The sequence below is a fragment of the Alligator mississippiensis genome, chromosome 14 (genome assembly GCF_030867095.1).
Source record: "Alligator mississippiensis isolate rAllMis1 chromosome 14, rAllMis1, whole genome shotgun sequence".
NCBI classification, from domain to species: Eukaryota; Metazoa; Chordata; order Crocodylia; family Alligatoridae; genus Alligator; species Alligator mississippiensis.
Window position 1 is genome coordinate 5,999,025 of NC_081837.1, and position 11,390 is coordinate 6,010,414.

An 11,390-nucleotide genomic window follows, 5' to 3' on the forward strand; every position below is an offset into this window, starting at 1 on the left:
CCACCTTTTCAACTCTTCTGCTTAAAATGAGCATCCAGATCATGGATCCCCTATCTTTCAGTTCAGTGTGTTCATTCATAAGTGTATTTTTTCAAACTGTTCTTTATCTTTAAGGCCTTTGTGTTGTTCTTGCTGTTGTCCTCTTTTTAGATCCTCTGAAGCTCTCTTTTGTCTGATGCCCTGACAAATCTCCGAGCACAGGATGGAAACAGTGTGTGGGTTTGCAAAACGAACCCAACCAGACAGCGTGCCGAATAGCCACGGAGTCAAATTCATTCCCGATGTAACGCCAAAGCCAATGGGGCTACACCAAGAAGAGATTTGCACCAACTTGAAGTCTATCAGTGTTTGCTCTCCCCTTAAAAACCCCCAAACCAGAACAAACATTACACAGCACCCAGGTGAGAGGGCAGAAAAAACAGCCCAAGTTTGCAATTGTTGAGTAAGCTCTGCTACTATCATGCAAATACATCTGGTTAAGCAGTGGAGAAGCAGACTTCAAAGGACGTAGAAGTCATTAGACTCTCAGTTCAAAGAAAAAAAGTGAGCATCTGGTCCAGGCCATCTGGCAGGGGACATAAAATGGTCTCCTTCTTCCCCAGTCAGTCTATGAAATTTTCATTAATTGTAGGAACATCTTCCAGGATTAATCAACATCAGATTGCTAAAACTGCAAGTCTTCATAAATCACCAACATTTGTTTCTTAGGAGAGCAAAGTATTTACAGTCCAAACCCTGTGGGTTCATTTTAACGATAGCCTCCTGCCACACCTGTGCAAACTTCAGCTGGGGATTTCCAGAAGTGCCTAAATTACTGGGTGCCTAGCTCCCTTCAGCTCCCTGGAAAACCCCAGCTGCAGACACCAGAATGGTTTAGATGGACAGTTTTCCAGACCATTGGCAAGTCTCCTACTCTGGTCCCATACTGTTTGACGGACTGAAATCTTGCGTACCTCGTATATGAAAAAGGACGATGGTATCCAAGTTAAAACATTACAGAGGAATAAAAGTATTTATCCATTCTGATTTGTATTAACAAGTCCCACCCAAGATCACGGGCCATGGGACAGGCTCTCAAGAGTCGGCTTGTGTGCCAGCTAGACAAAACAGACCAAGGAAACATTATCAACCCCCCTTCAGATGGATCTGAGATGAAGTGCCACATCCAAGCTGGTAGAGCAAATCCTTGGCTGAGCTGGAAACTAGGGGTGAGATCTTGACCCCGCTGAAGACGATGGCAAAGCTCCCCTTAACCTCAAGTCCAGAAGCCTGGATATGTGTGCGTCTGCTGCTGGTTTGCTTGTTCAAGTCCTTTGCACCTATATTTGCACAAGTGAGTTCCACTTCCAAGCATTTTGAGGTTCCCAGATTCCACCAACTAGGTACTGATATTTAGAGATGCCAGACTGATGTTATGTTGAGCAAAAACTTCTTCAACAAAGGGATCTCTGGGGCTGATCCAGTGTTTCCTGCATACACCTGCTCCCCAAAGTAGCCCCAAATACAGCACACTGCAATCGTCTGCCCTTAAATGGTACCCCATGCAGGCCAATGCATTGAGGTCTTCACTATAGGAGTCAACCCAATGTAACCAGACGTGCTCCCTTTTCCTACCAGCTTCCTGCAGGTTAGTCACATGAAATGAGCTATTTAATGCCATTATTGCATCAAACCATGAAGTCCTAACTGAAAAAAAAGCTGCTTTCATATGGGAGTTTTGCCCTGAGGAAGGGCTAGAGGTTTCAATGCATGAGTATTAGGATTATTTTCAATATCACCTGCATAATAAGAGCAAAAAAACTTTTCACCCGCATCAGTAGCTTACAAGAGGATCAAATAAAGGGAAGCTTCGTTAGGATGTGCTGGACTGACGGGCAAAGCAAGAGGGACGTTCTGTCAGTGAGGACCTGTCAGGAACCCTTGTCGATGCCGTCTTGGGATGAAGAATACCTCCATGCTGCGCAGCACCCCCACAAGCTGAATGGGACACAATGAGGTCCCCTGAAACTTAGCAGATGTGAAGAGAAAGAAAAAAGTCCTTTCTAATTTTGGGAGCAGGGACTCAGAGCAATTCCATTTTTAGACACTCCTCTCGCAGGGCCCCAATCATTGCTGGAAAGTGAATATTCCAGGGGATTATATTGAAGAGCGCCTTGAAATTCAGGCAGGTGATTTAATAACACAGGGAAGGTGACAGCTGCTGTAGTAAACTAAACAGTGACTGTGACACGCTGCTCCAGGGCACCAGCGCCATATGCTGATTGTGACAAAACGATGACCGGGGAGCCGAGACCATTTCTAGCTGCCTTCTTGCATTTCATTTTTTGTCTGCCATGTCTGTCCCTATAGAACAAAGCTGTTATAACACAAAGCTGCAGAACTCTATCTTCACAAAGCCTCGATAAGAACTGCTCTTACACAAAATTCAAATCAGACCCAGTTGTTGTTTTGTTGTTGTTGTTTTTTTTTTTTTTTTTTTTTAACGCAGGGGTTTCCTGGACATAAATATATATCACCATTTTCATCAAATCAGCCTTCAGTTCTTGCCTGCCGAAAACTTTCCAAATTTGCTATCATTTCACCTTGTGTCGGGCTCAGCTGGAATCAAGTAGATGGAATTTGCTGACCCAGAGCAATGCAAAACCCCGACTTCCTCCTGTGATTGTGTGCCTGGGGTTGTTGCCGCAGACAAAATGTTAATAAATGTTTTGTTTGCTGGTGCCTTCTTCCTCAAGGGTTTCCCAGGGCACTGCAAATGCTAACCAAATTCAGCTTCTCAAGTCCATCCTACAATAGCTCATCAGTAGTTTACACATGGGGGAAACTGAGGCATGAGGATTTCAGAGCGCTTTATGCCAGGAATCTGCATGTGTTTTTAATCCAACTACAATCTCCATGTTGTTTGCCGGGTGCCATTTGGCGGCCAAGACCGTTCTTTGCCTTCGCTGAAGCGTGGCAGCTTCCAGGTGGAGCAAAAACCCACCAGAAATGACAGGACAAAGTCTCATAATAGAAGATAATTAAACCTTGATGACCTTCTAGTCAAAGGAAAGCTCTCCGGAATAAAGAATTACTTACCAGCCTGGGTAAACCAGTTTTTCAAGTCCAGCCAGAAAGAGGGTAGTGATCAAGCAACAAATCAGGTGATGGAGGAGGTTGATCACCTGGTGGGTGGGTGTTGTGGCTAGCCAGTGGGTTACATGCCAAAGGGAACTAGCAGCTATGAAAGGCCTGGACCAGGAAAGCATGTGAAGGGGCTTGGACCGTGCATTTCTCCAGTGCAGAGAGGCTGCTCTTCTAATCCTTGTGCAACACTCCTGGCTGTAAACTGGGGTGCACACAAGAGCCACGTTCTGGGAAAGGGGGTAGAGTATCAGCGCTTGGCCTAGGGCCCTACAACAGGTGGACTATGGGGCCCCAGACCCCAGCACCCTGGGAGTGCGGTAGGGAAGCTGAAGCCAGGGCTTACAAGCATGTGCAAAAAGTTGGGGTCCAAGTGCAGATGGTTGGGCATTCAGCAAAAGAGACTGGACAAGGGCTAGGACCCAGCATTTCCCCTTGTGAGCAGGAGGCACAAAGAGACCCTCACAGTCACTGGAGAATGCCAAGCGTTTTTCCAGCCCCCTCACACCTGGCAATATAGTACCGGGCTGAAGTCAAGGCCATGCCGAGCACCTGCATCTCCTTCACCCAGCATTGCAGGTGCTCAGGCCCCGAGGGGCAGACATAATTTGGTACTGAGTATTTGGCAGCAAATAGCTCATGCAGGAAGAGCAGCCGGGAGCCAAGATTCCCAGCCAGCTTCTCTAACAGCTCTTCAGCTGAACCAAGGCAGGGCTACTCAGTTGAATGAAACTCTAGCATGTTGCCTTGCCAGTCACCAACTATCATATATAGATAGCCGCAGCATAGCCCTTACACAGCTGCGTGCAGGTGAGTTAAGAGCTGGAAAACCAATATGAGACAAGTGTCATCTCCCAAAGGCAATGGCTTCTATTACTAATGAAATGTAGCTTTCTCCCCTGCATCTCTCCATCTCTTTTTTTCCTCTCTCTGCATTTGTCTTTCCCCCCAAACATCCTTTGGGTGCAAAGCTCCCCATGCAAGATATTCATGAGCTGTCAGTAGCACTTCTGAGTGGCAGTTAAAGCAACAAGACAGCACAAGAAATTCAGGTCATTATCCTGGCATCTCTCTATTCCTCCTCTTGCCAGCTCCAATTAATAGGTCCTCAAAGAGCCAGGACTCTACAGCAAAGGCTGTGGTTTGATTGACAACGTGATTAACATGGTTTCCTAATTGAATTGCCAGGGCCACTGGAACACAGCTTCTCGTGAATGCTGCTGTTTCACTTCACCGGCCTGGAGGATTATAGAGGAGCGAGGAATGACTTCCCACCCCCCACATACACACACACCTAGTCTGCTAATTGGGGTTGAGGAGATTAGGACACTAAGCAATCACACCACAGCATCCAGGGCTTTAGAGATAGAAAGGTATAAGATGTCTCAGTGCCTGACAGCACCAGCACAGCATATCCTTACCAAAAGCCCCTGTGAAAACCTCTCATTGGACTTCAGGCCTCTGGGCACTGAGTCCTCAGATACTCTCGATGATGATCTACAGCCCTTAACTTCGGGATGCATCACACCAAGGGATACAGCTCACTCCCTTCCCCTAGGAAGCAGCGGTGAGACCGATTTAGTGGCTTTTGATTTTTTTGTGCAGTAGTTACCTGTCTGACATTAAGGCTAAGATTTTATAAAGCTGCTTAGGGAAATGAGACATTCAATTCCTTATTAAAATTAATTTAAGGAAATAAAAATTGGGTGTCCTTGTCCCTTAGGCAGTTTGAAAAAAATCTCAGCCAAACAGAACAATGTAAAATAGCATCTGTGTTACCTTTTTTATTATTATACCTACACCTATTTTCATCCACTGTTTCTTTTTGGTAGGAACATCATAAGCGAAGACAGCAAGATTACTTGCATCACCTCTGAAAAAAAATCAGTTAGGGAACACAAGTTGTCACCTTTAATACTGCTTTCCATTTTCAAGAACTGACATTGTCCAAGGCGTCTGTGACCACAAATGGTTTTGCCAGTGAAACGGGGTAGCTTTCAGTCATTATCGGTGGAATGAGGTCCTTGAAATTAGTAACCTGCTGAAACACAGAGATGTTCTGAGAGCTAGAGAAATTCAGAGGAAGAACACCAAATGTGATCTAATCCCCAGCAAAAATAGGAGTGAAATCATAATTCATCTGCATCATTCATGTGCATAATTTTATCTTTCTATATGTTCTCCAAGGCTGTAAACTAGAAAGTGCTTCCCCCCCCCCCCTTTTTTTTTTTTTTTTACCCCTCTCGTCCTTCCAAAGAGTGCCATAGCTGCAAGTCGCTGGAGACAGCGAGAGCTATTAGCTTTGCTGAGTTCCTCAATAAATGCCAAAAAGTTGCCCAAATTTCTGGTACGTTATGCAGATCAAAGCCCACTGTACAGACGTACACATTTGTAATAACCGCAGCATTTTAATTGCTTCCATTTTGAACCATGGTGGCTGGTTGTATCTGCATGAATCTCTAACAGTTTGTTCTTGCAAATGCTAAAAGCGTTAAACAATAATGGCAATTAGAGATAATTACAGTTATTCTGAAGCAAGGACTCGAGTTAGATTCCAAGACGACGTGTGAGAAAAAAAAACACAAAAAAACAAAACAACCCCAAAAAACCTGGATTCGGTGTCTTGTTTATCATCCCAACTGCAGGCTGCTTTTTATTTGACGAGCAATCCGCCAGATTTAATTGTTAAATGATTTTCTATAAATTATTTAGTGTAATACAATATCTGAAGCCTGGCTCTGCTTGCAGAGCATACGTGGCAGCCCTGCTCAAGTCCAATCACCACCACTAAAAACATCGGCTTGGCTTCCGGTGTCTGCCGAGTCGCAGAATGGTTTCTTCTTCCACGCCAGTTGTTACCTCCAACAATGCAAGAGGTGTTTTGCAGGTCAGAAATGCCTGCCTCTTGGAAGTGTGCAACCTTGAGGTAGTCCAAGCTATCGCTAAAGGCCAAGTGATGGGGTCAGTCCCTGGGATGCACCAGTCCTGGTCTTCCTCTATATGCTCTCCTATTTAGGCATTGCTCCCCAACTTGAGTCTTACATGCCAGATCCTCTCTGTACAGTAGCGCTTACAGTCCAAGCTAGCCGCATCCTGGAGCTACACGTGAATAAATCCAGCCAGTCAGAAGCTACCCTCTTTGCAGCTACTACGCAAAGTTAGTCAAGTGCTGTTAGTCCTCCAGTGCCTTCCCACAGTTCCCTACTGTGCCAAGACAGACGGAGCGACTCCTCCCACAATTCGGTAGGGAAGCATCAGAGAAGGGCTCAGCTTGTTGCAATGCAAAGAATATGCCCCTGGTATGTCATAAGTGAGTGCAATGTCATGAGGACACAACTCAAGAAGAGAGTTAAGGCTAAGCCAGGTAGGGGTGGGAGAGCTAACCTCTCTCCTCAGTAAGGCATTCGCTCCCTTGGTACCATCACAGCTAGTAAGCAGTCATGAGAGCCGTGGCAGCCTGATTAACTGGGCACGATGGGCATTAGAGAGCTTTAAAATAAATGTAATCAAGCACTTAACATCTTGCCCACTGCAAAACATCCATTTAACATGGGATTTTGGTCCCTCTGATCCTGTTTGCAGGGTATCATGTTAGAGCTTTGTTTATACAGCATTAATTCGCCATAGCCAACGGTGCCAGCCAAGCCACGTCCATTTGCTTTCCCCTGGCTCAGCAGAAAGCTGCTTAACCTGGATACTGAGTTTGAAGACCCAATGGTTGCAATTTAATTCAGGTTTGACTTTGCAACACCTTTGCATAGGATAGGAGGCTTCTTGCATTCAGGGCATGCGATAGTCATTGCTACAGAATAATATCATCTTTATATATCAGTAGTAATAATAATAATAATAATAATAATAATAATAATAATAATAATAATAATAATAATACCACCTAATGCTTTGCCCCTTCAAAGCATTTTACTGACACTGTTCCCTTTAACACCAGTGTGAGTTTATACCAGTACATAAGTGACAGCAAAGCTAGGCTCCTAACTCAGGCCTGGCCCACACACAAGCTTTACACCACTGCAACTATTTGGGAGATGATCAGACCAGTAAGAAAAACACCTCCCCAGCACAGATAGCGGTACTTCAGAATTTCCTCCCTTCTCAGCCTATAGCTAACCCAGCATCAAGTACCTTTATATCGGGGTGGGCAAAATGCAGCCTGGGGTCCAGATGCAGCCCTCCAGGCCAGTCTATCCAGCCCGCGGGGCCCCTAAAAAAAAAAAAAAAAATGTAGAAAATTAATATTTATCTGCCCCCGGCTCCCTGTCACACAGCCCTTGATGGCTTGCCAAAACTCAGTAAACGGCCCTCTCCCCAAAATAATTGCCCACCCCTGCTTTATATTGACACAGGGCATGGACAGAAGTTACATTGTCATACAACCGGCCCCCTGAAAGCACTCTACAGCCGTGCTGCGACACGTGCGTGACTGCAGAGCACTTTATAAGTAATCGACCACATGACAAATTAACCCTCATCTAATGAGGGGTCAGAGGAAGATGCTCCGAAGTGGAGCACCTTAGGGAACTTGCCTAGGATCAATCTATGCAGCCCAGCCCCACCCCTGGTGCTGTCTGCAGGAAGGGAAGGGGCAGCTGTGGCCTGGGGTTTGCCTGGCCTGAGCTAGGATGGCGGGGGGGTGGATTGGAGCCTCCCCCACACCTCATATTCCCCCTTGCACCCCCTTCTTTCAATTCAAACCAGGTGGACCCCAGCCTGCAGCTCTCCCTCCCTCCCTGCAGACAGCACAGGAGCTGGGAGTAGGGGCTGCATCAGTGGGACAGGTGGGCAGGCTCAATTTACCCCTCCCCAAACTCAACAGGCAAACATCTGGGGGGGGGGGGGGGGGTGTCGCTCCAACTCATGCAGAGTGCCATGAGTTAGAGAGTGGAGACCTGCACACGTGTCAACACCCACAATTGCAGACGTATTAGCAAGGCACAATCTTGCACCACATTAAACAGTACTGGCACAGAGCAGTACAGCTTTTGTGCATTGCCTGCACAGTCCCTGGATATGGGAAGGTAAATGCCATTAACCCCATTTTACAGATCTGGAAACTGATCTGCTGCAAGGCCTTGTACAGCTGTCTCTCTCCCACCCTTTAGCTGTCTTGTCTAGACAGGCTATAAACTGTCTGGGGTACAGACCCTCTCTCTACGCCATTTTGTACAGCCTCAAGCACAGCAGGATCCTGAAGGTGGTAAAGATGCAAAACAACTGTCAAGTGACATTTTCAAGGCCACACGAGGAGATGGCATTAAAAGCACAGATTGACATCCTGAAGCGAATCTGGCTCAGGCTGATCTAATAGGTTTTGCTCAACTCTCTCATTTCTGACTCCAGGAGATTTTAGCTCCCAGCACCGTGCTCAGATGTTTAGAAACTGCTTTCCCCATGGCCTATTATAATGATCACTGCCTAAACCTTAATACAAAAATCAGGGGAGAAGGGGGTGGAATTTACTTGTATAGAGCATAAGAACAAATAGACTACTTGGCTAATGCTTGCAAAGTGCTTTGCAGATTAAAAGCACTGTATAATGCTGGGTATTATAATTGCAGGCTGTGGCACCAGGAACAAAAGGCGGCTTTTAGCAAAGCTAAGGAAGTTGAGGGAGAACAGGAGCTAGGAATTGCTATGGCAAATTCCTTGGATATTTGCATGGGCCCCAACCAATGCAAAGACTCTCAGCAACTCCCAGCAAGCTCCTCTCGCCCCTGAAATCATTCCATTCAGCCTGCAGTGGGAGGGAGAAAAGAGCAAGAGGCAAGACAAAAGGCCATGAACCATCTTGAAATGCAAAAGGATGCCTGAGATCCCTCCACTCCAGCTTCTGAAGACAGAGGAGCACTACCAGGGGGGAAGCAGGGAGGAGAGCCCGGTAGGGCAAGAGCTGGGGGGTCAGAGCACTTTCAAGGGAGATGGAAAGGCAGGCGAGTCGCTGGCTGGGCTGTAGTGCAGCAGCTACAAACCAGCCACAGTGGCTTGTATGCAGTGGAGGGAACAAAGGGTGCAGGAAAGCAGCACGTGTATAGGAAGTAGGTACAAGCAGCAAGGCAATGGCAATGACAGAGCTTTCCCGAGGTAGGCAGGGAGCAGAGCTGAATGAAATGCCAGCTCAAAAGGCCTCAAGGCTTCACTCCATGTTACACGGAGGCCCATCATAGACCCAGAAACTTGACCCATGGAGCGATCATCCTCGACCATAAGGGATCACCATCACTGCTGAATAGACCTAGGCACGGGAACGGGTGGTGGGGCAAACAGAGGGGAGGAAGATGCAGAGAACCTCCCTCCTCTACTCAGCCACACATTACTAGAAAGCTTCGTGCACAGTGACTGAAGGGAAAATCTAGGGGCAAAGGCTGAAGTTCAGCTTCTACTGGTTGGGAAGAGGTACCATGGCCCGGCTATGACCAGGGTCTACCAAACTTTTGGGACAACCTGCTGTGATGCTCGGTGTAGGGGACACCAGCAAGAGATTTATTCTGGTAGAAGGAGACCAGCACCACAGCATTTGTTCGGAGCATGCAGCACTGCGTGCAGCTACCCATGCGGCCTCCAGCCGTAGCTATCCAGATAGGGGGAGCTGGGCCTTGGGAGTTACTATAGCAAGACCATGGTCACCCTGGGCCTTGCACAGCTGAGCTGTTTAGCAGCAAAACTAGCAGCTTTCTAGAGCGTTAAACAGGGTCTAGACCAGGCACCCTCTATGCCGGCTTCAGCACCTGCCCGGACCAGAGCTGGGCTGCACCTACAAAGCAACACCAACTTGGCGACCAAAAGACACAGCAGCAGGGCAGATGTAGACCCTCCCACACTCGAGCAGGAAACCACGTGGTAACAGACTTGCCACGATGTCCCATCAAAGCAGTCCCAAGCCCACAATGCTGCCAAGACAAGCCTGTGGTGAGGAGCTGTGTGTTCCCAGCACGTTTGCTGCAAAAGAGTCCCCTTAAGAAGAAAACGAGAAAAATTGGAGGAAAAAGCATCTTCTTATAGCAAACAGTGGCTCTAGGGAGCTGCAAGCCAGGATCTGGAGATGTCTGGGGTCTCACCGAGTCCTACACCAGCTCCCTTAGGGGGTTGTAACCATTGCTCCTGCAGCTCAGCTCCTCATCTAGAAACCAAGGGGGTACAAAAGAGTTAAGGTTATGTTTTGGGCATGCTGATTTTTTTAAGCAAGATTCACAGCCGAGGCGCGGGGAGAAAAAGCAATAGGCATAGGCTAAGCTGGCCTGCTGGGTAGAGATGGCAAGAGACCACTTTGGCAGGGTGCCTGCTTGTAGGATTTGTTTTGCCCCTTTCTTGGTTAAATTCATTCAATGGACCAGCACGACAGCTCTGCCATGGGAAGGCTCCCAACTATAGTTGCAAGCAGAGAAGCAGCACTTCCCCTATGCTTCCTTCCCCCAGACCTGCCAAGAGCCCCTTCACCAAGTGGGTGGCAAGTCACTATCCAGGCCTAGTCCACCAGCAGCCTCTGACCAGCATGTAGACTGCTTCCCAAACACTGACCAGAGACTACCCACCTTCATAGACCAGGGCTGAGCCATCAAATGCTCAGGTCACTTGAGGCCACTAGCAAGACCCAGCTCAACCCCACTGAGGTGGTGATAAACAGGCACTTGTCTAATTGGTAACCAGTTCTTACCCAAGCCGGAGCTAGAAGGGAGCAGCATGCTCAGCCTTTTTTTCCCCCCTCCATAGCAGACGAATCTCCTCCTGCAAGATGAAGATCATGACTCGGATGCCTTTTGTCAGCCACTTGGGAGAACCAGGAACTAGGTCTATTTTTAGGAGTCAACGCAGAGCCATCAGAATCTGGTCCTCAGGACATAAGACAAAAAGATAGCTGTACTGTTCACGTGAGCAGGATGCGATACTATTGCCAGGTTTCATAGACATTAGGGCTGGAAGGGACCTCGGAAGATCTTCAAGTCCAGCCCCCTGCCCCAGGGGCAAGTAGATTCAGGTTGCCAAAAAGTTTCTAAAGCAGGGAAACTTCCCATGCCTCTCCTTCCTCCCCAGATGTAGTGAGAAAAAGAGGGCAAGTCTGCCCAGCACAATCATGGAAGTAAAGGTCTTCTTAAGAAAGGTGCATTATAGCCATGGGCTCCTGCCACCCACCTGAAGAAGTGCCAGTGCTAGTTTTTTAGTATCAGTCAATTTGGCTAAGTTTAAAATGTATGTGTTACCAAAGAACTTGGGTCTGGAAAGGCAAACCAGACATGCTCCTACCTAGATTGAGC